A 26,729-nucleotide genomic window follows, 5' to 3' on the forward strand; every position below is an offset into this window, starting at 1 on the left:
TTGTATTAAACTCACAAACGTGGACATCACCAAGTTACATTCCCTCCTCTCGTCCTACTGACGTTCTTCTTCTCACTGATTCAGGCGTTTTCCACCTTCAGCAGCTTGTTCGTGTCTCGATATCTTGCATCATATGAATGAAGTGGCCGGATACCTTCATATCTTTATCTCTGCCTGAATCTTCGTCGGTTTTCACGTTCTATACAATTTTGGTGAACAAAGGAGGAAGAAAGATTAGGGTTCCGTGTACTGTCGACGACGACGTAATACGAATAAAAAGGGAACAGTTAGAAGGTTCAGACAAAGATTAGAGCATGTAAAACAGATTACCACATACAATGGAGGTGGCAGATACAAAGATAAGAAACATTATAATCATATTTGGTTCAAAAATTCGATTTTTTAAATTACATTTTTGGACCCATAAAAGTGTTTAGAATCCAACCCTGAAACGGTTTTTCCGAATCCAGAATGGAAATGTTTGTTATTCACGGTTGAACAAAAGAATGCACCTGCCTGAAATCGGCCTTCACGAACTTGTTTTATTCGGGAATTTCGACTCTGTATCCGTGAAAAATTATTCTATATGCTTGCCCATGACTAAAACTGATAAAGTGATCAAGAAGCTTACGACGTACTACGGCTTGGCAATCCGATGGCATTCCAGTTCGGTGAAACAGATGAAGAAGGCAATTTGGGCAACGTATTTCCAGAAGTGTTCGACAGATGACCACCCACAACAGCGAAACTGTCCGGCTGGAGATATTAGTTGGTGCCAGTGGCGTATTGGAGAGGCTACCGGACAGCTGGACGAATATCAACACGACCAGCCGCTCTCCAAAGAAGTTCAGAAAGTGATTCATCCGATCTACGAGGCTCTTTCGGCGGACGCGTTATTGTATCGGTGCTTGGGAGGAAACCCACAAAATTCATATGAAAGTATGAACGCGTGTGTTTGGAAGTTAGCCCCCTAGAATTTGCATTATGGTGCGAAGACTATGGAGATTGTGACTTTCCTGGCAGTGAGCAGCTTCAACGAAGGGTATTCAGCAATTCTGAAGACCATGACAACGATGGACGTCACCCTGGGACTCTATTCGAAGCAGTTCGCCAAGCATTCGGACGACCACAGGATTCAAGCGGCCGAAAACCGCTTGTCACCGGACGTGCGAGCGGCTCTGGAGCAGCGCAGGATGGCCCAGATCCAGCAGAACGCCCTCTATGCGGAAGAGGAAGGACTAGTTTATGGACCCGGAATAGCAGATTGAACGTAAGTTGCATAATATTGCCTTTATATGCTGTCAAAACTTCAAACATGTTTTTCTCGAAAAGACTTTTACTAATCGCGCGGTGTGGTAACGTCAAATCTACAGAACCGATTGGCGTGATTCTTTGTTTTCGACGAAGCTAACTAAATTGTATAGGAGTTGTACCACTTTTATTCCGATCCATCAACTATAAATATTTTTACTTGGCCGACGAGGTCGGAAAATCTATGAAAGAAACATATCTTTTTCAAATGGCTGCCATTTTATTTCCTATGGTCCAAATAACTTACACGAGGTACAGCTCCTAAAGAATCTTATATACTTCTCTAACTGAATTTTGATTTCATACGAACCAGCTGACCTGTGACATACCACGCGTAAAGGTATACATCGAAATTTTGTTTCGTTCCGGCGGCACTTACGCTCTAGCTCTTCGACATTTCCGGTCGAAAAACTTTCAGTTTGTAGAGGAAGTATCAATAAACATTTTGACCAAATCTGACATTGATATCTATAACACATCCCGAGAAAAGAATTCTCAAAGAACATGCTTTTTTCGGGCCAAAGATAGTAAACTTCCCCTTAATGACCTCTAATTCTGTGGAAGAAACTGTAGAAAAACGTAAATGGGATAAAAAATGGGCTAACCCTATCACTTGTTAAGTAGGTGCTGAATCTTTTGAAGAATACGTGTGTGACTAACGAAAATCGACTTCCTTTGGCCACAAAAAAGAAGACGAAAGACAAAAACGTTTAATGTGTATTGTGAAGGTAAGTCCAAGCAACTGCTAATTATCTAAAGAAAGGGTCATCGTTCTACCGCCAAGTATTGACGACATACGCCAGAATGTTTGGAAAAAGAGAAAAGTGTGTGCAAAGTATTATTCGCACACTTTGAATACCGAAAAAAAAAACAACGAAGTGTGGAGGCCTGGCGCGACATCACTGGAGTGCAAACAGCTTACAATTACGTTCTCGAAAAAAATCGTCACGGGTAACGATACTTCGTGCTATCAATACGAACCTATCACAAAATGAGACAGGACAGAATTCCACATGAAGGATCAATGCTTTGAGGACATAATCGACATCCAAGCTAATGCAGCGTGGGAGTTGAACAACATCTCAGAGAAGGACGTTCCTAACAGTTTCCGTTGGTTATATGAACCTTTCGTGCGTTCCATTCATGTTGGGGGAGACCATGTAAAACGCAAGCATTAAAACTACCATCTTAACTTTATTTTTTAGTAATCCAGTCTCGAAAATTTTTGGACTGTTATATTTTACTAGCGACAATTTAATGGATTTTACTACTTAACAACACTGATCTGAGTTTTATGCTATACGTTTAGTGTCGCCATATAGGCTGTTTTAAGTGCTTTAAGTTTCCTGATGATAATCTGATAATTGAAACGTGTTGTAAATAAGCAAGTATTTGTCGGTAGAACTGTGACGTCTTTTTGAAATCCTTAAAGACTTTTAATGTAGTTTAATTGTCATTTAGGATCTGTTTTTGTTCCACTTATTTCCCTTAAAGTAGATTTGACGCGGTCTCCAGTGATGTGGGTTGCCAGCGTTACTGCTCCACCGAACATCAACAATTCGCCTTATGCACTCATATGCAGGTTTGTTACAGCGGTTCTTTCCTTAAATGGAAACCATCCCTTCAGCTACAGTTCGTTGCAACAACCCTTTTGTAGCGTGTGTGCACTCGTCTTCTCTCATTGATTTCACTACGTTCTCAGGAAATATACCGGTACCAATTGTCTTTCTTCTCTCCAAGTCCAGTCGTTTGCTGCACTTGCTCGCATACCTGAGTGTAGAGGAGAATGTTGCACCCGGAGGGTAGTATACCTAGTAACACATGATTTTGCTGGTCTTTCAGTCTAGTGACCGATATTAGAATCACGTAAAAGACCGCGCTCTAGGCATCGCCACAAGAAGTACCCGGTATTTTTCTCTTCTTTTGTTGTTATGAGGCACGTTTTGTACAGCGTTTGTAAACATTACGTGTTCTGAATATTGAAGGGCTCTGTAATATATTTAAGCCAATTTGCAGATGCTCTCTAAGACAAGAAAAAGCGTCAACACGAAGGAATTATCCGAATTGGACGGAAATCTTTAAATGTGATTTCCAGTACAGATAAACAAATGATTACAATATCATAAAAAATTGTATGATTTATTCAAGAGAAAGAGCTTCGAAAAATGAGCAAATCCATAATACGATGCTCCATCTTTGACCCTTATGCAAGCACATTCAGTCTTTTGGATTGGCGTTGATGGAGTTGTTGGATATCCTCCCGAGGGATATAGTGCCAAATTCTGTCCAATTGGAGTGTCAGATCGTCAAGCTAGAGCTAGATAGAGAGCCATGCCCATAATGTTCTAAACGTTCTCAGTTTGGCAGAAATCCGGCGACCTTGCTGGCCGAAGTAGGACCTATCAAGTACGAAGACAACCAGTAGAAAATCTCACCGTGTTCGAACATTATCTTGCTAAAATGTAATCCCAGTATCGCTTGCCATTAAGGGCAACAAAATGGAGCCTAGAATAACGTCGACACATCGGTCTACTGTAAGCGTGCCGCGGATGACAACTACAGGTTTTCGGTGATTCATTGTGTGCGTGAGACAGTGGATGGTCAAACAATTAACAATGAAATTCGTCAAACAGTTGTGCACTGGAGATGTTATTTTAAAAATGGTTCAAATGGCTCTGAGCACTATGGGACTTAACGTATGAGGTCATCAGTCGCCTAGACTTAGAACTACTTAAACTAAACCAACCTAAGGACATCACACACTTCCATGCCCGAGGCAGGATTCGAACTATCACGGTATAAGTGTATACTTTTATTTTTATAATTATATATTTTATGATTTTGGTTGGGGTGGCTTTTAATACTGTGGGCTAGCATGAGACTTTTAATTAACTTATACCGCGATAACACTCGTACGGACAGCGGCTGCCCCGAAGTACGTACGATATAATATTTTTTAAACACAGCGCGCGACTCACCACCTTCTAATACATAGTTTGCGTGAGCGCTGCTATTTAGAAAAGAAAATATGCGTATTCTTATGCAAACTGTAATTATTAATATGGGTCTCAGGGGCTACTGGTTATTTATGTACCAAATTACATAAAGATTAACTGAGATATTGCGGAATGTAATGATTTTCAGTATTTCTTATTCATTATTTGCAAGGCAAAACTTGAGAGAATCTCGTCTGCCGTTAGGTGGCCAAAATGAAACATACTGAACTCACTCGGTATTCTAAATATTAATAAACGAAATCTATTTGGACTCTTTTTAACTTTGAAATAATGAAAGATCAAAATTGAGAAGTCTCTCGCATTTACATTTAATATTGTGACATGATATTTTAATTAAATAATATAGTCAGCGTAATGGCCGACTATGCTAGGGGAGATGAGCTCCCTGCACTGCGAAGTTCTGTAAAAACTTTGTTAATTATAATTAATGGTTGCAATCATGAGAGGTGACAACTAAGTCAATAATACATACTTTCTAATAACAATTTCTATTATTTTTTTCAAAAAATACACATTATACTTTCGTTAATTATCAGACAGCACTACAATGACGGCCTACCGCTAGACGAAACAAGACAGGAAAGTTAGTTCAATCAAAGCATTGTCTCTGATCTTCATGGCCTATGTTACACAGAGATTATACCAAAAAAACAGTGTTTTGTTAATTACATCGATATTTGTGTTTTGATAATAATAATTTACGTTCTTTACTATTTGTTATACATCGCGCACACGTATACAGTCTTTAAATAATTCATAATACACACGTCTCATAACAAAAACTTCCTTTTCCTTTCTCCAAATGTCCATTTATGTGACGTACCGTCACAGAACGTGCGACCGTAGCAGCATCACTGTTCCAGACTGAAGCGCCTAGAACCGCTTGTTATTTTATTTTATTTTATTTTTGCTACCAGTTTCGGCAATTCACTATGACATCTTCAGGTCCCATGCACCTCGCAAAAACGATATTGGCATACTGGGGATGTATGTTTCTGGATGTCGTGCGTTCGTAGACCAAGTGCTTCCTTCGAAGACTTCAGTACATTTGTCCAGCTACGAATGCAGAAACATATGGACACAGTATGCCAATATACTGAATGGCTGTTAGGCGAATTCATTGTTAAAAATTAGACAACTAAAGTGGTCGAGATTTGGAATGAATTGGCATCTCAGACCGTTACACTTGACGGACGATAATCAGGTTGGCATTCCTGCGATGTCTGGGACGTCTCCAGGCACGTCTTCTGCCTGGAATCTAGTTGACAGGGTTATTCTTGGACTGAGTGATAAGTACCGCTTCGAATTAAAATAAATAAAATATCTTGTGAGTAGGGCCTCCCGTCGGGTAGACCGGTCGCAGGGTGCAGGTCTTTCGATTTGACGCCACTTCGGTCGATGGGGATGAAACGATGATGATTAGGATTACTTAACACCCAGTCCCTGAGCGGAGAAAATCTCCGACCCAGCGGGGAATTGAACCTGGGCCCTTAGGGCTAACATTATGTCGCGCTCATCACTCATCTAGCGGGGGCGGACACCGCTTCATATTGAGCCCCGATGACTAGAAAAGACGCATCTGGAGATATCAAAGACACCGATGGGTTGCCAACCTGACGGTCGACCATTGTGTCCCGACAACCAGGAGTGACGCCCTGTGATGCTGTTTCTTTTCATAGCAGGATCTCTCCCCAATTGTAAGGGTTTGGAGTATTATGGTCAGGGCCCTCCACCCAGCTCGGGATTTTGGCTGTCTAATGCGCCAACTGGACAGAATTTAGCATGATACCTCCCAGGACGACACCCAACAACTCTGTCAGTGCCAAGCGGAATAACCGCTTGTGCTTGCTTAAAGGCCAGATGTGGACCAAAGCGTTATTGTCTTAATTTGTGAAGCACATTCTTTTGAATAAATCATCCAATTTTTCTGAAATTGTAATCAATTCTTAGTACATGCACATCTACCGATTGCCGTCTCATTCGGATAATTCCTTCGTAGTGCCTCGCTTTCCTTGTTTTATTATCGCGAAATACGGGACAGAGTCTCACAGAAATAATACAGGATTTGGGCTGGACATCATTAAAAGAAAGGCGTTTTTCGTTGCGACGGAATCTTCTCACGAAATTCCAATCACCAACTTTCTCAAATGGTTCAAATGGCTCTGAGCACTATGGGAATTAACTTCTGAGGCCATCAGTCCCCTAGAACTTAGAACTGCTTAAACCTAACTAACCTAAGGACATCACACACATCCAAGCCCAAGGCAGGATTCGAACCTGAGACCGTAGCGGTCGCGCGGTTCCAGACTGTAGCGCCTAGAACCGCTCGACCACCCCGGCCGGCACCAACTTTCTCCTCCGAATGCGACAGTATTTGTTGACGCAGACCTACATAGGGAGGAACGATCACCAAGATAAAATATGGGAAAGCAGAGCTCGCACGGATAGATACAGGTGTTCATTCTTTCCGCGCGCGATACGATATTGGAATAATAGAGAATTGTAAAGGTGGTTCGATGAACCCTCTGCCAGGCACTTAACTGTGATTTGCAGAGTATCCATGTAGATGTAGACAAGGTATAAATTGTTTAGCTTCATATCATTATGGTTAGTATATGTTTAAAAGTAGTTCACAACGTGTGGATGGTTAAGCCGTACTTCATCAACCGTGCACCGTGTTGTACCTTGATAGGAACGACTTTTCATCATGGAACACATATGTGCAAATAAACTGAGTTTTCTAATGTCTCAACAATTTTTCCTGTATAGAAAGCTGAAATTTTTGTCAGTTGCCAATAGCTTCGTTTTCAAAATGTTTAAACTTGCAACTGGTTTTTGTAATACTTCTCAATTTAATTGCACTTACTAATTAATGGGGCGTAGGAGAGTAATAATGTAGCACATAGACCATTAGATACAGTAGCGACACTATTTTCCCGGCTGCAGCCCTTTCAAATTTGAATATTGTTCCTAGGTACATGAAAGTCTGAAAAGTGTTTCAGCGCTCTTCCCCGAAGAGCATACATTTAATGCATCAGCCACTTTCTAGTCCAAATACGTGGTACACAACTGCGAAACCCGTTTATGTCTATTTACTTAGCTAATCCACCCAAAATGTCTGGGTATCACTCAAGAAGAAGTGACAGTGTATTCTCGTATCCAATCTCGTCTCCAGACTCTTCCTTCTTTTCCAATGTTCTCCCAAGGAAAAGAAGACTTCCAGTCATCCTCATTATGTCTCCTAAGACGAGGAGTAATTAAAAAAGAGTGTTTCTATTGTAGGGTGAGGGCCGGTGACCACACGTGTGGCGTTAGATACAGAGAGTACTCCGACAGTGCGTGCTTGCGTTACCGAGGCTGTACGTCTCATCCCTGGAGGCGCGCCGGCATACCGGGACAAGGCCTCCACTATGCAGTGGGCAGATGGGCGGCCATTCACTGAGCGTCGCGAGGTGAGGCAACCCACGTCGCAGCGGCTCTTCTGAAGCCCTTGAGAGTTGTGGCGCTCGTGCAGCCTGGCTGACAGACATTAGCACGTACAGACGGCAGTGCCTTGCGCGAGCTCCAGAAACGTTGAGATGCTGCACTCCCTTTCATCATTGTTCTGCCTCGAATCCCTGCCGATTTGTGTTTGCCGGCACCTCACTACAGCGGCCGTCATGAAAATAGCCACCTCAAGGTCATCTCGTCATCCTACACCATTGCCAGTTACTGATAATTCCGAAAAAATGTTAGACATCCGTATTGTTATACAGATGGAGTATTTTCCAAAAGAAAATTATTGCCAAGTGCTACGAATAAAGAAAAAACTAACGTCAGAAAGAATCCTGAAAAAAAATCGGCTTTTACTTCAACCCGCTGAAAACACAGAACCACTGACATATGTGGACTGAAAATAACGTATGATCATTCTCAAACTTTATAGATGCATGTGATAGGTATTTTATCGTGGAAACATAAAAGTAATCCGAGATAAAATAGATGTGTGAAGCTGTTCCACCTGTGTAACGAAAACTGTTGCCGATGATTTTGCGTTCTGTTGGACCTTGTAGAAACTTCCACCGAGAAAGTTTTAAGAAAACTACGAAATTAATTTTGATAACATCTGATACATCATTATTACGTATGAACGCATCTTATTTACGAGAGCTTGTAGTTGTATGCTGCCGCCGGGATTTTAGTTCAGACGGCTCGGCTTAATACAATGGAGAATATCCCTTCATCTTGAAAATTTTTTAATTACAGCTCTTACTGACCCTTCGTCACTGTTCCTATCACCTACAACACAGATATACGCTACGTAAAAATAACTGTAGGCACTTTCACCCCAATATTTGCGTTGAAGTGGGGCAAAATATATTTTTCGTGTGTTTTCGTGAGACCAAAGTCTTATCGAAATATACTACAACACACAGTAACTGCTTTTAGACAAAACTTCGTTCTGCTGGTGCAGCGTGTCTGCCAATCGCCAAAAATTTTTGTTCGTCATTATACTTCCTGAATCAAAAACCAAATGGGGGAGAACAGAGATCTCTGTGCCAGAATAATTAATTTTTTCACTAGATCATTCTGCATTTTTTTAGCTGCCGGATGTTCTCCTCTGTCGTAGTATCGACTTTTTGTCCATTTTCTGTTTTCATTTATCTCTCTTTCTTGGAGAATCAAAACAAGAGTTCGCATCTGGATATTCTGCCGATGTTATTGCACTGTTAAAACGAAATGCAGTCGATTCGGAAATACCATAAGGTTTTGTTCTCATTTTATGAACTTGCGCAATTACTCCTGGCTTCTTCAATGTTGACCAGATCAGTACGTTCGATACGACAATTCTGGATTGTTTTCAAACGAAATTTTGCCTGTCGCACATTCCGACCGGAGTAGCACTGCATGTGAGCCATTGATCCTGTATTTCGCTCACTACCAAATGTACGAAAACGCACCATTCCACGGAAGACTGAACGACACGTGAACTCACCATATCGCACGGAGACACTGAGCATGTACCCGGCACTGACTTCCTGCACCTACATGAGGCGTCAAAGCTATGAGATGGGCGAATCACAGCGCGCCGGTGGACTGTAGGGAGCAGGTGTGACCTTGAGATGTTCTATGTCGTGACATAGCCGCTCAAAAAGTTTAGCCAGTTTTTTAGTGCAGGTCATGGAAGATATCTTCAACAGTTATTTTACAGTGTAAATTCTTTGTGCATTGTGCCATTTTTGAGAAAATTCGCAATCAACGGTGTACAACAAACTTCGTTGACCGTAAAGCGTTCACAAAGTTGTAAACTCGTTACCAGTTTCAGAACTATAGAGCCATTTTCGTATCTGAGTTGTCAGTTATGAGACCAATGCGTCAGTTTCTGTAAGCAAATTTACATAAGTTGTGTGACGTAGCATGTACATCTGCATATAGAAACTGACGGGCTTGTCTTGTACTCAACACAGATCTGACGATTGTTTGATGGAACCACAGTAGACAAAAATGTAACCATTTTACACGCACACTAACTGATCAAATGTATCTGGACACCAGTCAGTGGTCGTTAATACGGAGCGTGTCCGGCCTTCGCTATTATGACGGTTTGAACTCTGCTGGATGACATTTTCAACGTGTTACCTGTAAGTCTGTGGGGGCCCATTATTCGTCAAGACTAAAACCAGAAAAGGTAGTGATGGACTCTCGGGTCTGAAGCGAAATCGACGTTATAATTAATCCGAATGGAGGTCCATTGGGTTCAGGTTGGGAATCGGGACAGACCAATGCATTTCAAGACTGTTATTTACGCATGACGGAGTGCATTGTTATGCTAACACCAATAGTTCTCGTATGTGAGCTGTTCCTCTACTGCACGCAGTACACAACACTGTAGAATGTGTTCCTATCCTTCCACGTTTAGCATATCCTTAAACGCAATAAAGGGACCACACACTAACCACGAAAAACATCCCCTTGTCATAACGTTACCTCCTCTCTATCTCGCTGTTGACACTGCACATGAAAACAGATGACGTTATCCCAGCATTCGCGAAACTCAGGACCTTTCATCGGATTTCCGCAGGGTATAGCGTACTCCATCACTCCAAATCACTGGTTCTTTACAGCACGTCAAGCGTCACGTAACCCTGACTACAGAATTGTGTCTATTATAAGAAGATTGAACCCCCATTATTTTTAACTCCCGATGCACAATCAATCATTGTGCTACCAGCATTGGAACTCGCGACTGATTCTTTCCGCTGAAATCTTTTTTTTTTTTTTTTTAACAATAACACGGCAATACTCGCCGGTCCTTGTTCGGTAGCAACTGCCTCGTCTTGGTGTAGGGCTTAGCTCTGGCTGTTATTTCACATTTCCAGTTGCCATATACCCAGCAGTCACTAGGGCAGCTTTAGAAAGTTTGAAATGTACCTGATGGATTTGTTACTCAGGCGACTTCTAATGACAAGTCCACTGAGACTTGTTGACCGACCCATCTCTTGCTGTTACTGCTTCCCTGCTAGCAACAACATCGCAGTTCCCGCCTCCTTTTATGTTGATAGATCTGCGTCTCTTCACATCTAGTGGTCAATTCCGTATTACACAGGGTGTCCGGATACGTTTGCTTAGATGCTGAATATGCTGGCGCGATGAGCTACAAAATTTGTTTGTGAGGAAGATACACTAATGAGCCAAAGCAATGGTTCAAATGGTTCAAATGACTCTGAGCACTATGGGACTTAACTACTGAGGTCATCAGTCCCCTAGAACTTAGAACTACTTAAACCTAACTAACCTAAGGACATCACACACATCCATGCCCGAGGCAGGATTCGAACCTGCGACCGTAGCGGTCACGCGGTTCCAAACTGACGCGCTTAGAACCGCACGGCCACACCGGCCGGCTGCCAAAGCAATGTGAGTACCTGCTTAATAGCTTGTTTGTCCGTCTTTGGAAAGAAATACATCACTGACCCTACGTATCAGGGATGCGACAGTTTGTTCGTAGGTTTGTGGAGATATGTGGCATTAGATGGCTACGCAAAGATTACGTAATTCGCGTAAATAACGAGCAACTGATTTGCGTACACGGTGATGGCGCTCGATACCAATACATATCTGTTCCAGAAAATCTACGTCAGGCAAATTTGGTCGTCAAATAAACGTGGGTTCACTATAATACTCCTTAAACCACTGTAGCACGGTTCTGACCCCAAGACACCGACATTATACTGCCGAAATGTTATATCTCCGCGGGAAAGACATCAAGCATGAAGGGATGCTGATGGTTCGCAGCTGTCAGCTTCTCCTCGATTACTACCACAGATCCCATGGAAGCAAAGAATAGTGTCTCCCATAGCAAACCACCGCCCCACCAGCCTGCGCCGGTGGCGCGCTGTACGTTTCGAGGAGCCGTTCACCTCGATGAGCCATCTGTGGAAACGACCGTCGACTTGGTGTACGCAAATGTGATTCACCTGAAATACCGACACGCTGACATTGGCCGGCGGTCGAATCCCGATGGTCTCCTGCCCACTGCAATCGTAATTGAAGATGGCGTTGTGACGACATGTGTACATGTAGGGGTGGTCTGCTGAGAAACTCCGTGTTCAACGGTGTGCTTCGAAACACCTGTGCGTGCACCAGCATTGTGCTCTTTCGGGAGAAATGCCACAGATCGCCATCTATCTTACTTTACAGACCAGACAAGCCTCCGAACCTCACCTACTGTGAAGGTTCGTCGGTGTCCAACCATTTATCGCTCACCTTTTTTTATAGATGCTCACTACAGTAGGAAGTGAACGTTCGAGCAGCTTCACCGTTTTCGAGATACTAGTTCACTGGGTCTGCATAATAATAATCTGCCCTTTGTCAAAGTGGCTTATCTCAATGGATTTCCCCATTTTCAGCCCACATCTTCGTTAGGGTGATCACCCGACTGCATTACGTGTCAGCAACGCTACCAGGAGGCGTCCAACGTCGGGGTGGACAGTAATTACAATGTTTTGCTTTATCGGTGTTCCTAGCAAACTTTAACAGCCGGAAATGTTACACTTATTAAAATATATCAGGCTGTAATGCTGTGGTTGAAATCTGGTGTCGCAGGACAGAGCGGATCAGGTTATGGTTGTGGAAAGGGGCCGATATCAGTTACTGATAGTTGCACAAAAGACACAAACTTTATTTTCCTAAAAATACTTAATCACACATGTCCTTAAAAGAATTTCAAAAACAATTCGGCTGAAAGCCCGAACACAAGTTATTAAAATTGCTTTAAGGAATACACAGTGCTGAAAGTCTTACTTTAAAAAAAATTACGTAAATAGTCGGCTAAAGGCCACACACTAGGCATAGAAGAACTTATGCTTAAGGCCTGGATAAGAAGAATTTCCAATAGAGAAGAAAATTTAATAAGATTTTAAATAAGTGAATTTTCAAATTTTAATTTAAGGCGGCTGAAGGCCTTATCTTAAAAATATTTGACATAAAAGCTCAGCTGAAGGCCACATACGGAACACAGAACAAATCACGGCTTAAGGCCTGGATAATAAGGATTTGCAACAGAGCAAAATCCCACCTTTTTTCTTTAAAAAAATTTAGTCCAAACAAGAATCTTCAAAGTTTTAACTGAAGGCCTTATTTTAAAATTAAAACAAACTAAATTAATTGGCGGGTGAAGGCCTCTCACCTTAGAGACAAAAATCACAATCTAAAAATGACAGAACGAGTTATTAAAATTGCTTCAGAAGGCTTCCAAGGGTCGGCCTGAGGAGGTAACTCTAACATAAGTTTAGGTGAGACAGGCAGCCAAGCTTAATACTAAATAATCGGATGGCATCCGGACCCAGGGACGGCTGAAGGACCGGCAAATAACCTAATCAATCCCGCTGCGCTGACCAACGGCACGAAAACGTAAAATATCAGCCGAGGACAAAGATACCAGCAGCACTACATCTTCAAAACTGGCGTCTAAAAACAGCCAAGGCACAATAACCACTCAAAAATATGAACAGTACCAAAGGCTGATAAACTAGACACTATACGGACGGTATCAACACGGCGAGGAAAAGCACTGCGGAACACTACGCTAATGCCCTCGCCGCGGAGATTTCTGCGTACTCCAGTACGCAAGCAGCATTAACATAACTGCTCAGTAGAAATTACACAAGCTGGACACAGTTCCACGAAAACACTTCCACAAGAACTCGAACAATCCTAAAAGTAATCACTGTTGAACAACCAAGACGAATGACAAGTCGACACACAGAGAGAACCCGAAGCGGTCGGCGAGTACTGGCTGTCTAGACCTCACTGGCGCTGAGCCCCGACTGAACCCCCTATTGACGACGAGCCGGAAATACTAGCGGTCGCATCAAAGATAATACGACAGTGCTGTCATCGATACGCGCTGCCGCTGCCACTCACGGGCACGCAAGCCAGCAACTTAGCGACTTCAGTAAATCGAATAAGAAACGAGCGGACAGTTCCGTAAAGAGAAGTTGTCAAGCAAGGAACGGCAGGAACACGAGCCGCACACGGTTCAGTGGTTGAATAAATTTCTTAGAGAAACGCAGCGTTCCGTCCCAGTTCCGCACGTTATCTTCAGTAGCAGTTGAAGCTTCTAGAAATGTACGATTCACGCTGTGGTACGCTAGTGACTTTAGTAAGAGTTTTCGCACAAACGTGAGGAGACGTGAAAACATTTTCTATGACGCCACAGCGCGAGAGCACACGGAAAATCACTACAGTCAGCACCGAGCCAAGGTGCGAACCTGGCCTTCACACACAGACCAGTCACATTAAAGTGACCACAGCCTATGTTCGGTCGTCAACGTGCAATAACCACTCACAGACAGCAGTTGACAGTACTACCAGGGGAGGGTTTATAAAGCATGTCAGGTGTACGCTGAAAACCAGACGTTGTCTTAATGCGGGAATGGAGCGATTTATCTGTCGTCCAAAAGGGCATCGTCTTTGGTTTGCGAGCCAAGGGTGGAAGCTTTCCTCAAACGGCTACGTTTGTAAACTGTTCGCTTGGCAGAATGGTTAAAGCAAAAAGTGCACGGCATAATGGCGTTAACCGAAACTGGCACCGAGGCAACTGTGGTACACCACCTACCATAGATGACAGGAGTGAACGGCAGCTGCAGAGATGTGTATGGGCGAATAGGTGTGAAACTACTTAGCAACTGAGCATCCAGATGAACCAAGGGGGCTACCAACAGTGTCTCCACAACGACCGTTCGGCGAACTTTGCTGCGTATAGGCCTCTGCAAGCGCCTGGTTCATGCACCTATGCTGACTGCTGTTAATCGGCGTCGAAGGCTGGAATTTGCTCGCCAGTGTCGCTGTTGGACGTCCACTGAGTGGCTACAGGTGGCCTTTTCAGATGAATCACGTTTTATGCTCCATCAGACAGACACTAATTGGTGTGTCTGGCTCTGCAAGAATCGTCGTCAAGGTCCAGGCCGGAGGAGGGAGTGTTATTTTCTGGGGAATGTTTTCGTGGCATTCACTGGATGATCTCATTTTGGTAGGCACAATGGATGGGAGTGTCCTGTTCTGAGGAATGTTTTCGTGGCATTCACTGGATGATCTCGACAGTTTGGTAGGCACAATGGATGGGAGTGTCCTGTTCTGGGGAATGTTTTCGTGGCATTCACTGGATGATCTCGACATTTTGGTAGGCACAATGGATGGGAGTGTCCTGTTCTGGGGAATGTTTTCGTGGCATTCACTGGATGATCTCGACATTTTGGTAGGCACAATGGATGGGAGTGTCCTGTTCTGGGGAATGTTTTCGTGGCATTCACTGGATTATCTCGACAGTTTGGTAGGCACAATGGATGGGAGTGTCCTGTTCTGGGGAATGTTTTCGTGGCATTCACTGGATGATCTCGACATTTTGGTAGGCACAATGGATGGGCGTGTCCTGTTCTGGGGAATGTTTTCGTGGCATTCACTGGATGATCTCGACATTTTGGTAGGCACAATGGATGGGAGTGTCCTGTTCTGGGGAATGTTTTCGTGGCATTCACTGGATGATCTCGACATTTTGGTAGGCACAATGGATGGGAGTGTCCTGTTCTGGGGAATGTTTTCGTGGCATTCTCTGGATGATCTCGACATTTTGGTAGGCACAATGGATGGGAGTGTCCTGTTCTGGGGAATGTTTTCGTGGCATTCACTGGATGATCTCGACATTTTGGTAGGCACAATGGATGGGAGTGTCCTGTTCTGGGGAATGTTTTCGTGGCATTCACTGGATTATCTCGACAGTTTGGTAGGCACAATGGATGGGAGTGTCCTGTTCTGGGGAATGTTTTCGTGGCATTCACTGGATGATCTCGACATTTTGGTAGGCACAATGGATGGGCGTGTCCTGTTCTGGGGAATGTTTTCGTGGCATTCACTGGATGATCTCGACATTTTGGTAGGCACAATGGATGGGAGTGTCCTGTTCTGGGAAATGTTTTCGTGGCATTCACTGGATGATCTCGACATTTTGGTAGGCACAATGGATGGGAGTGTCCTGTTCTGGGGAATGTTTTCGTGGCATTCTCTGGATGATCTCGACATTTTGGTAGGCACAATGGATGGGAGTGTCCTGTTCTGGGGAATGTTTTCGTGGCATTCACTGGATGATCTCGACATTTTGGTAAGCATGATGGATGGGAGTGACCTGTTCTGGGGAATGTTTTCGTGGCATACACTGGATGATCTCGACATTTTGGTAGGCACAATGGATGGGAGTGTCCTGTTCTGGAGAATGTTTTCGTCGCATTCACTGGATGATCTCAACATTTTGGTAGGCACAATGGATCAACACAAGTATTCATTTATCCTTGGGGACCATGTCCCCCCCCCCCCCCCCCCCCCCTCATAAGCAGTTTGTTTTTCCTCGGCACAGTGGCATCTCCCGACAGGACTATTCCACGTGTCACATAGTTCTGAGGGTAAGTGCGTGATTCGAAGAGCACCAGGATGAGTTTTACCGTCCGCCCCTGGCCATCAAACTCACCAGATTTAAATCCAATTGAGAATCTTTGGGACCACTTCGATCAGATGGTTCGCGCCGCCGGCCACGTCACTAGAGTCGGCGTGACTCCACATCGCTGTCGCAGTCGGTACCTTCCAGAAACCCGTTGACTCTCTTCCTGGACATCCGGTGGTTATTCAGCGCTCTGACAGATAATCATATTAGTGCGACTGGACAGTGTAGAAGCTACAACCCTATCCTCAACAGACGACGGCGAAACGCTGGGTTTCGCCAAGAAATCCATTCCATTCCACGAGATAGTTTAGACAATATGAGGGGGATTCAGTTATTATGGTACTCAGCGTACGTTACGTGGAAAGTGAACCAGTAACAGTAACCATAGTTAGTATTATGATCACACGAAGAGAAGGAATACAAAGACTCATGGTTATTGTGTGAACAGCAACCCGTTGACAAAACGTGACAAGAAAACGGAACGGCACGAAACGTCGCACATTAGTAAGGAGCTGTTTGGCGTCGCATTAATCACGAGCACTCACGATTGGGGGCTTTTGTGGGGAAGTCTTTGCAGTATAGAATCACTGCTGTCACCAATACGAAATGCAAGCAGATGAACATGTTTCCTTCTCCGGTTCAGAGGAGACTGATTTTTGTAGGTTTTCATCTAATATTACCCCTAGAATCTTCGCCGACAAAGAGAAATTTATGGCTAATTCAGAATGACAAAACAGGCCCGACTGCATTTTTTTATTGACTGAGTTTTAATAGCATATTCCGTGTCCATTCTGGTAAGGCACACAGGTCAGCATTGACATTCTTCATATCATTCTTCTTGTTAGTTGGTTTTGTACTTTAGTATAACTGATAGTCGCCAGAATGCATGTGGAATGTACGATGGGAAAGAACTAATGCCTAAACATTAACGTATAACGAGAACCATGGGCAAAGCGCTATCCTACCTGACCTCATTTTGAACTAGCAGTTCCAGAATACGACATCGTTGGCGTGACGTCAGATAAGAGCTAAACCATTGTACTGCGCTTGTAGAAAAATTTTGGCGGTTAAGGTCGACGATAATAAACGTTTTGCTAAAATCCGAAAAGGACATGATAAGTGCCTTTTGGCTCTACATGGCTAGGTTTAGGTCATCAGCTACTTTTAACAGCAGATGTCATGTTAAGTTTGCGGAAACCTTATAGTTATTCATGTAGTAAGTTATATGTCGTTACGTATCCGGTGATCTGGTCGCGGACTGTGCATCCTAAGGTCAAGAAAATTGCAGGAAGAATAAAAATTGGGCGGTAGCTGTGGCAGTGTCCTTCTTAGGTAGTTGTTTGGTGAGTCGGTGTTCCCACACCACCGAGAAAACCTTTGTTTTCAAAGAATAGTTGAAGATATGTATTATTGTAGGCAGTAATGGGCCCGTAATAAGGCTGCTCATTTCCATTTAATGCCTCTATGACACACGAGATGGATTTTTGAGAATATTATTAGTAATATGCTAAAGAAAGAACTTTCCGCTGCTACCTCCGTTTGCCCTCTTGTCACACCTTCCAGTAATCGCTGCAGGTATTACATTAGTCGAACAGATCGCTTTCAATCGAAGTTTCTCTTTATACAACCCCGAGTGGAGTCCTTTTAAGTAGCTCAGTACTTGGAGTACTTCCAAAGAATTCTCTAGAGAATGCGCACAGTGTTTTGTCGGTTTCTCCGTCGATCTCTCCCGCCCCTTTGTTCACGGAGCGCAGTGCTGCACTTTAGTTACGACCTGCGAACGACTTAACGCCTGTGACGTCGCATTAGCCGCATCAAATGCGGGGAAGCTTTCCAGACGACTTCGGGGAGAAACGCAGTTCGTCGGTTCACCGAGTCTGCTTAGCAGCAAGAGTCGCGCCCCTCAGTTACATCCTTTCTGGTATCTACATTAACTAAAGTGGCGTCCCGGATACCAGAACTCTGAAGCTGGTACCAGCGTAGGACCAATAACTATTGGATATTTAGCGTGCTTATTGACAGAATGAACCACATTAAGACAAATATTATAGTTGGAAACTGTGTGTTTGTCATGAGGCAACGTAAATCGGATAATCTGGATTCATTCATCTAATTCAAATGGTTCAAATGGCTGTAAGCACTATGGGACTTAACATCTGAGGTCATCAGTCCCCTAACTTAGAACTATTTAAACCTAACCAACCTAAAGATATCACACATATCCATTCCCGAGGCAGGATTCGAACCTGCGGCCGTGGCAGCAGCGCGCAGTATTTGGGAATGAAAGCCCTTAGCTGCTTCCGACAAAGTTTATGCATAAATCCAACCCTTACGAGAACTTTTTTCACTGAGATCCCCTACAAAATGAAAGAGAGAAACTTATATCACTTACTACATTTTCGTTGTCCCTCCAGTCAAACTTCAGCAATAATCATGACGCTTCACTTAATTACTTATTTACTACTGATACTTCGTTGACAGTATGTAAATTTATCACTGAGTATCACCGAATGTACCTCCAAAATTAATATCATTGTACAGTACGTACGTAGTTTAGGAGATATGATACTATAAACATTGAGAGGCGCAAAAAGCAGCTCTTAGGAGACGAACTGAGCCTCTCTCTCAGGCTGTTTGCATATGATGTCATTTAACGTCTAGTAAAATCATCAGAAGATCAAAAGCAGTTGCAAAATGACTTACAAGTAAACCTACCCAAGCGATACAATTGGATTTTGATCGGCATGAATTTAATATTTCTGAATTAATACCGTTGAACCTTCCAATAAAAGTTCTAAAGCTTTTAATGTACGTTTCAATTATGTACCCAGATTGGTCGAAAAAAATTACTTTTTCGAAATCCCTTGTTCAGGTGTTTCCTCGGGCATGGGCGCGTGTGTTGTTCTTCGCATAAATTAATTAGTGTGTAAGTCTAGGGACCGATGACCTCAGCAGTTTGGTCCCTTAGGAATTCACACACACTTTTTCTTTTCAAAATAGAGAGTCCATTTTCAGAGAAACACTTAATTCCTTGGAAAATAGCAATCACCAATCTCTCTAATGAGATTTATTATAACTCTAGTATCGTCTGCATAAAGTACCAATTTTGCTTCCTGAATGTTAAATGGAAGGTCATTCACATATATAAGGGACAGGAGTGGACCTAAAATTGAACTCTGTGGGACTCCCTTTGTGATCTTCTCCCCCCATCACTAAAATTTCCTGCTTTTACGACATTGTATTGTTGAGAACAATCTTTTGCATTCGCAATGTTGGGTATGATTCAAACCAGCTGTTCGTAAAGCTATAAAGTTCGTAAAACTTGAGTGTTTCTATGAGAGTAACATGATCTGCACAGTCAAACACCTTGGAAAGATCACAAAAAAATAGCACCTGGCGATATATTATTATTTAAGACTTGTGCTGTTTGATGAGTGGATGTATAAATATCTTTCTCAGTCGAGCGACCCTTCTATAATCCAAACTGTGATATTGTAAGTAAATTGTTTCCACTTATGCGTGCGACTACTCCTGAGAACAATACGTTTTCGAATATTTTGGAAAAGCCTTCAGAAACGAAACAGGATAATAACTGTTTAAGTCCGTCTTGTCTGCTGACAGTTACATATCATATGAAGTCACAAGACTATAAGTTTCCACGATGCGAATGTGAACTGACTGTAAAGCCACGTAAGGTGACGCAGACAGCGGCCGCATATGGCAGCAGCTGTCGCCTGTCACCGGACCCTGACCTTTCGCTACGCGAGCCGCGTTCGAGAGTCTGAGTTGGGTGTGGGGGGGGGGGGGGGGGGGTACCTTCAAGCACGTGTGCGGAGTCTCTGCTGGATACTGCCTGACAAGGTGCTGGCAGAGTCGTTGATAACGTTGTTACTAATTGGTTTCTAAGCATTATAAACTATGGAACGTGCACGCACGTTGTATGAAACCTGCGGCACTTTAAAAGACGGATAGCGATTAGCGTCAGAAAGCGACGAGTTGATGTGACCTGACCACTGGTTGGTGGGATTAGGTGTATACGCAGGAGATCACAACTAACGTAGGCGTTCTCAGTTCCGCAGTTCATGAAGTCTATACAAGCGTTTCGCAACGTGGTAACTGTTTTCATGTTTTATCACCAATTGCTCTTGATGTCAGAGTTATATGGCTAAAAGAGAATACTGTAAAACTGGAAGTAGTTGCTCGCAGGGACAGCGTCAAAAAGTGTTAAGCAACATCTATGGCAAAATTTGGGGAACACAGATAAGCAACAATATACAGTAAGTTATTTATTGAAATCTTACAAATACAGGGTGGCGCACGAAATGTGTTACCATTTTGTTTTTGAATATAAACTTTATTGTCAATACAATCTGAAAGGAACATATACTACAATGAAGAGCCGTCCATGGAGATTTGTTCTAACTCAGCACATGCTCAATATGTCCACCATTTCGTTTCCTAACTTCCTTCAAACGGACACTGAAGTTAGTGATTACCCTACGGCACGTCTTCCGTAATTTCACTGCAAGCTCGAAGAATAAGTCTTCTGAGCTCCATTAAATCACGTGGGCGTTTCGGGAATTTTTTTTCCTTTAGCTACCCCCAAAGAAAAAAGTCACATGGATTGAGGTCTCGCCGGCAGCGGTGGTCTCGCGGTTCTCGGCACTCAGTCCGGAACCGCGCGACTGCTACGGTCGCAGGTTCGAATCCTGCCTCGGGCATGGGTGTGTGTGATGTCCTTAGGTTAGTTAGGTTTAAGTAGTTCTAAGTTCTAGGGGACTGATGACAACAGCTGTTAAGTCCCATAGTGCTCAGAGTCATTTGAACCATTTTTTTGATTGAGGTCTGGCCTATTGGGGGGCCTGAGTGAAATGATCCGCATTTGGAAATGCTCGTGTAAAAACTCCAACACAGTGTTTGCAGTATGTGGCCTTGCTCCATCTTGCATGAACCACTGCGTGTTGAAGGGCAAGGCAGTAGCAAGAAGCTATGGAACGAAGCTATTGCGAAGCATGCTCAAATAACGCTCACTGTTCACAGGTTCTTCAAAGAAAAAGGGTCTAATAAGTCTGTGACTGGAAATTGCTGCCCACGCTGTAATCCTCGGAGCATAATGTTGTCGTTAATGAAGCACTTGTGGGTTTTTCAATGGCCCAAAACCGTACATTTTTTTGTTAACCACACCGTCTAATTGAAAATGCGCCTCGTCTGAAAACCAAACGTTGTTGAGAGTTTCTTCCCTATCCTCCGCCCACTAAGCAAACAGTAGTCTCTGCTGCTTGTGTCCTTCAGTGAGCTTCTGTGCACAGGTCACCTTGTATGGGTACATATGGAGGTCACTTTTAGGAATGCGTTGACGGAGCGTCTGGATATTCCCAGTTGCACTGCTGCTTTCTATACGATTTCCCGGGACTTTGTACCGCTTCAATATTCTCCGGCGAACAAACAGGCTTAGGCCGAGGTCGCTTCGCTTCCAATACTGATCTTCCTATACAAATTTATCGTACAACCTGTGGATGGTCTTCTTGCAAGGGACCCATCGTGTGTTAAACTGTTGTCGAAAACGCCTCTGGGTCACAACAAGGCTTTTCGTTTCATGAAAAATTAACACAATTGCCGATCGTTGCTGTGTCGTCAGTCTTCTATTGTCAGCCATTGCTGCTTACTAATCTCCTAGCGGCAGTATCGTGAATTATACGTCATTTAGTAACTCATCTGTTTTTCCAAGCTCTGCTGGTACAGCTGTAGAGATCACAGCGGGATATCTAATGTGCGTCGTAAACTGTGAAAGAAACAATTGGTAACACATTTCGTGCGCCACCCTGTACTTAACTCTAGTATGAAGATGGAGCGTGGCTATAGTTTAGCGTTCACTTGTACTGAGCCGTCTTTGACTCTGCTCCAGTCCTGAATGCACTGAATGATAACCAAGATCGCGTTTAGAACGTCCAGTCTGGCTCTTCTAGACGGCTATTCTGAATGAGTCCTGATGCTGTCCTAAGACACTGATGAGTCCGTGCACTATTGTTGATGCTGTCTTCATACTGTACGATACTGTCTTGAGTGGAACTGTCTGTAGGCTTGTATCCGTCTTTGGCAGATGGATATCGTGATAGAAAATAAAGTAGCTCTTGCCTTGCGTGCCGCCTGTTGTAGATAGCCTTAACTCAGTTGCACCTGAGCTGGCCGTTCTTCTATGTATGGCTGTTTCTGTAACTGCTGGAGGATAAAGCAGCTCTGATATACGCTGAAGCGCCAAAGAAACTGGTATTGGCATGCGTATTCATATACAGAGATATGTAAACAGGTAGAATACGGCGCTGCGGTCGGCAACGCCTATACACGACAAAAAGTGTCTGTCTCAGTTGTTAGATCGGTTACTGCTGCTACAGTGGCAGGTTATCAAAATTTAAGTGAGTCTGAATAGTCGGCGCTCGAGTGATGGGACACAGCATCTCCGAGGTAGCGATGAACTCGGGAATTTCCCGCACGACCATTTCACAAATGTACCGTGAACATCAAATCTCGCGGCCGGAAAAAGATACTGCAAGAACGGGACCAATGACAACTGAAGAGAATCGTTCAACGTGACAGAAGTGAAACCCTGCAGATTTCAATGCTGGGCATCAACAAGTGTCAGCGTGCGAACTATACAACGATACATCACCGATGTGGGTTTTCCGAGCCGAAGGTCCCCTCGTGTACCCTTGATGACTGCACGACACAAAGCTTTACGCCTCGCCTGGGCCCGTCAACACCGACATTGGACGGTTGATGATTTGAAACATGTTGCCTGGTCGGACGAGTCTCGTTTCATATTGTATCGATGGACGTGTGAGGGTATGGAGACAGCCTTATGAATCCATGGATACTTCATGTCAGCAGAAGACTGTTCAAGCTGTGGAGGATTTGTAACGGTGTGGGGCGTGTGCAGTCGGAGTGATATGGGACCCCTGGTACGTCTAGACACGACTCTGACAGGTTACACGTAATCGTGTCTGATCACCTGCATCCATTCATATTCGTTGTGCATTCCGACGGGCACGGGCAATTCAAGCAGGACAATGCGACACTTGATGAATTCTTCTCGGGTTATCAGCGGAGTGTGGCGTCGTCTTGTTGCAACGTTTCAACGAGTTTCGTACCCATCATCTTCTGGCGAAGTCAGTAGAATACGCTGAGAAAGACTGCAATCGCATAAATGCGACACTTCACAAGTCCGGAATTGCTAAAGATTGGCTCCAGGAATACTCTTCTGAGTTTAAACACTTCCGCTAGCCAAGAAACTCCCCAGACATTAACATTATTGAGCATAGCTGAAGTACCTTGCAATGTGCTGTTTAGTAGAGATATCCACCCCTTCGTACTCTTCAGGATTTATGGACAGCATTGCAGGATTCCCTCCAGCACTACTTCAGACATTAGTCGAGTGCATGCCGCGACGCTTCTGCGTACTCGCTGGGCCATACACGATATTAGGCAGCTGTTCCAGTTTCTTTGGCTATTCGGTGTATTTCCTATCTACCGATCGACAGCAATCACATCATCGACAGCTTAACGACTACATCCCACTAAATGATCATTGGTTTTCTAACCTAAATTATTTTTTTTATTAATTTGAGCTTTTCGTCATTACAGAGGCTTATCTCCAACATAATAATTTACTTGGAAATTACAATACAAACAATAAACGTTCTTAAACTATATTTTCAAAATATTCCTCCAGGTGTTTCGATCTTGTGTGCCCTCTTCCTCTGCGGCTGTACATTTTGGAGCCAGGTGGTCATAGGTCGTCCTCTTCTTCTGCTCCCCTCCGGTGCCCACTGCAGTATCAGTTTTGGTATTCTGGTTTCCTCCATTCGTCGTACATGCCCGTATCACTGTAATCACTGTAATCTCCTTATTATTTCGCTGTTCCTTATCTTTTCTTTCATGGAGATTCTTGCCAATCTCTTCCAGAAGTCCATCTCTAGAGCCTGTAATTTTTTAATATGCTTCATGTTAATTGTCCAGGTCTCCGTTCCATACATCACCACACTCTCTAATATGGATTTGTATATTAATTTTTTACTTCTGCTCACTACATTCCTGCTCCATTACATGAACATTGCCGGCCGTTGTGGACGTGCGGTTCTAGGCGCGTCAGTCTGGAACCGCGAGACCGCTACGGTCGCAGGTTCGATTCCTGCCTCGGGCGTGGATGTGTGTGATGTCCTTAGGTTAGTTAGGTTTACGTAGTTCTAAGTTCTAGGGGACTGATGACCTCACAAGTTAAGTCCCATAGTGATCAGAGCCAGCCACATGTACATTAACATGTACTAATAGTTGACTCTTATACAAAATGACGGATACGTTTGACTACAGAATATGCTTGCTTGTAATTGTTGCGTCTTAATAAATTATTTTTCGTATGCACTTAAAATGACGTCATCACATCGGTCAAGTTATAAATATTTGAGTTCTTGCTTAACATTACTATCACGTATCTACGGTCGGAATCAACCTATATTCATAGAATAAGTCACACGTTATCTATAATTTGCAAACATTAAACAGCTTGGTTTAAGGTGCTTTCAGTGAACGTGGTTTGTTGTACCTGAACTATGTCTACGAAGGAGGAGAAACTACCTCGGTTCAGACACCTAGCTTCTCACACATGACGATATTTTTATCAAAATGACTCAATAAATATATCGATATGAAAACATAGAATGCTTTTCATACATGTGTCCTAGACAAAATAAAATACCAAATTAATTTTCCTCCGGTTACATGCTATCATTTGACTCTTATGATGGGGACATTCCACTTACCTGTTCATATTGTGGTAAATTTTTGGTTGTACCCAGTGAGGCAAAAAAGTTTCTAGAATTGATTAATAAAAAAGGGGGACTTAAGATGGTGGTTCTAATGATTCAGGTGTTGTATATAATCTCTTATCTCTCCCCCCCCCACCCCACCCCCTCCCTCCCCCCCATCACCTCTATCCACTTGAATACCACACCCACATAACGTTCATAATGCCCAGTGAAAGTGCCAGAAAAAGAATTGCTTCGGGACGTCGTTCAGTTCGCGCGTTCATCCTTCATGTGAATTTCTGTACTTTGTCGTTTTGTGATGGGTTTGTATTAATAACACCTAGTCTCCTGATCTGGGACGGTTGTTTACAGAAACTAATTGGTCTGCATGCTCCCACGCTTTGTTGTTTTTCTTCGGAAGTGAAACTATGCGGAACGAACTTTGCACAAACTTTTCTCTTCTTCAGAACATTCTGGTGAACGTCTTGAGCGTTTCATTTAGGGATATTGGCCTGTTGTAATATGCGTCACAATGAAGTTGGCATACTTCGGCCGCACGTCACTACTTCATACTGTCTGCTCACAACTGACTCGTCGAATGTTCATCTGTTGTTGACGGTTGTTAGTTCAAGCTACCGCCGTGGTTAAAGTGCTGACGTCGCTTATACGCCAAGAATAAAATCTGTTTTGGAACTTTTCGGACAAAGAATCTATGTCTCTAGCATTAGCACCCTCTCGTCAACCTAGGTCAATCATCGTCCCTTTAGCAGGATTCCCACGAACAAAAAATTCCCACTCTCTGAGTGGTTCATTCGTTATCCTATTACAATGATTGCCACGAATAAAGAACTGCACTCTGTGAGAGACTCCATTTTGCTATTATTTTTGACTAATACAATAACTTACTCAGCCTAATGTAGCGAAATATAAACCATATTTTGAAAAGACAGGGGTGAGTGGTATTACGCTCGTTAATTGGCGTTCCTGCTTTTCGGCTGAATATATGGGAATCGGGCAAGACAAGGCAAGATGGTCGCAATTGGCCACTACTGTGTTAATACCAGGCTCCACCGTTACATCAAGCCTTTCGAGTCTCTATTTGTTTCTGCAAATTTTGTTCTCTTCAACATGAATAGATATAGACGTTTTTAAACAGTTTTCCTAAGCCCATTCTGATAAGAACATTTCCTTGTTGAGAGGACGGGAACCGTGTGCATTCGGCGCCATGAAAACAATTATTTACGTGAATGTACTGTGGTCAGATTCGAAGCTGACATTAAGGTCAGGGACAGTGGCGTTGTACCCGCATGCCCCATCACAGTGAAGTGCTGTGATGTCTTCAGCAAAAGCTGTAGACCTGACCGCAAAATTACTGTTACATTGCGGCATTAGCTGTCGAGTCTCGCTCAAAAAAGGGCATTGCTGTGTTTCATGTATATCGTAGTTACTTCAGTATAAGTAAATAAGATTACTAACGGCAACTATACAATAATGTTCTTTCCTCCTTGTCTACCGTCTCCTCTTCGGCTACAGTCACTTTCCGAAAACATGGGTTCGATGTCTTACATTGTGTTAAAACATTAAGGTGTCCAGCCAAGTAGGATACTTTTGATTGGAATCTTACACGTC

The 26,729-nt window shown here is 43.4% G+C and overlaps 1 protein-coding gene across 2 annotated transcripts in view; it reads left to right on the forward strand.

The window, feature by feature from the left end:
• The window catches only part of LOC126100272 (glucose dehydrogenase [FAD, quinone]), a 502,785-nt gene that overhangs the window by 266,685 nt on the left and 209,371 nt on the right, over positions 1-26,729 (forward strand). The window lies entirely within an intron of this gene.

The sequence above is a fragment of the Schistocerca cancellata genome, chromosome 9 (assembly GCF_023864275.1).
Source record: "Schistocerca cancellata isolate TAMUIC-IGC-003103 chromosome 9, iqSchCanc2.1, whole genome shotgun sequence".
Lineage (NCBI taxonomy): Eukaryota > Metazoa > Arthropoda > Insecta > Orthoptera > Acrididae > Schistocerca > Schistocerca cancellata.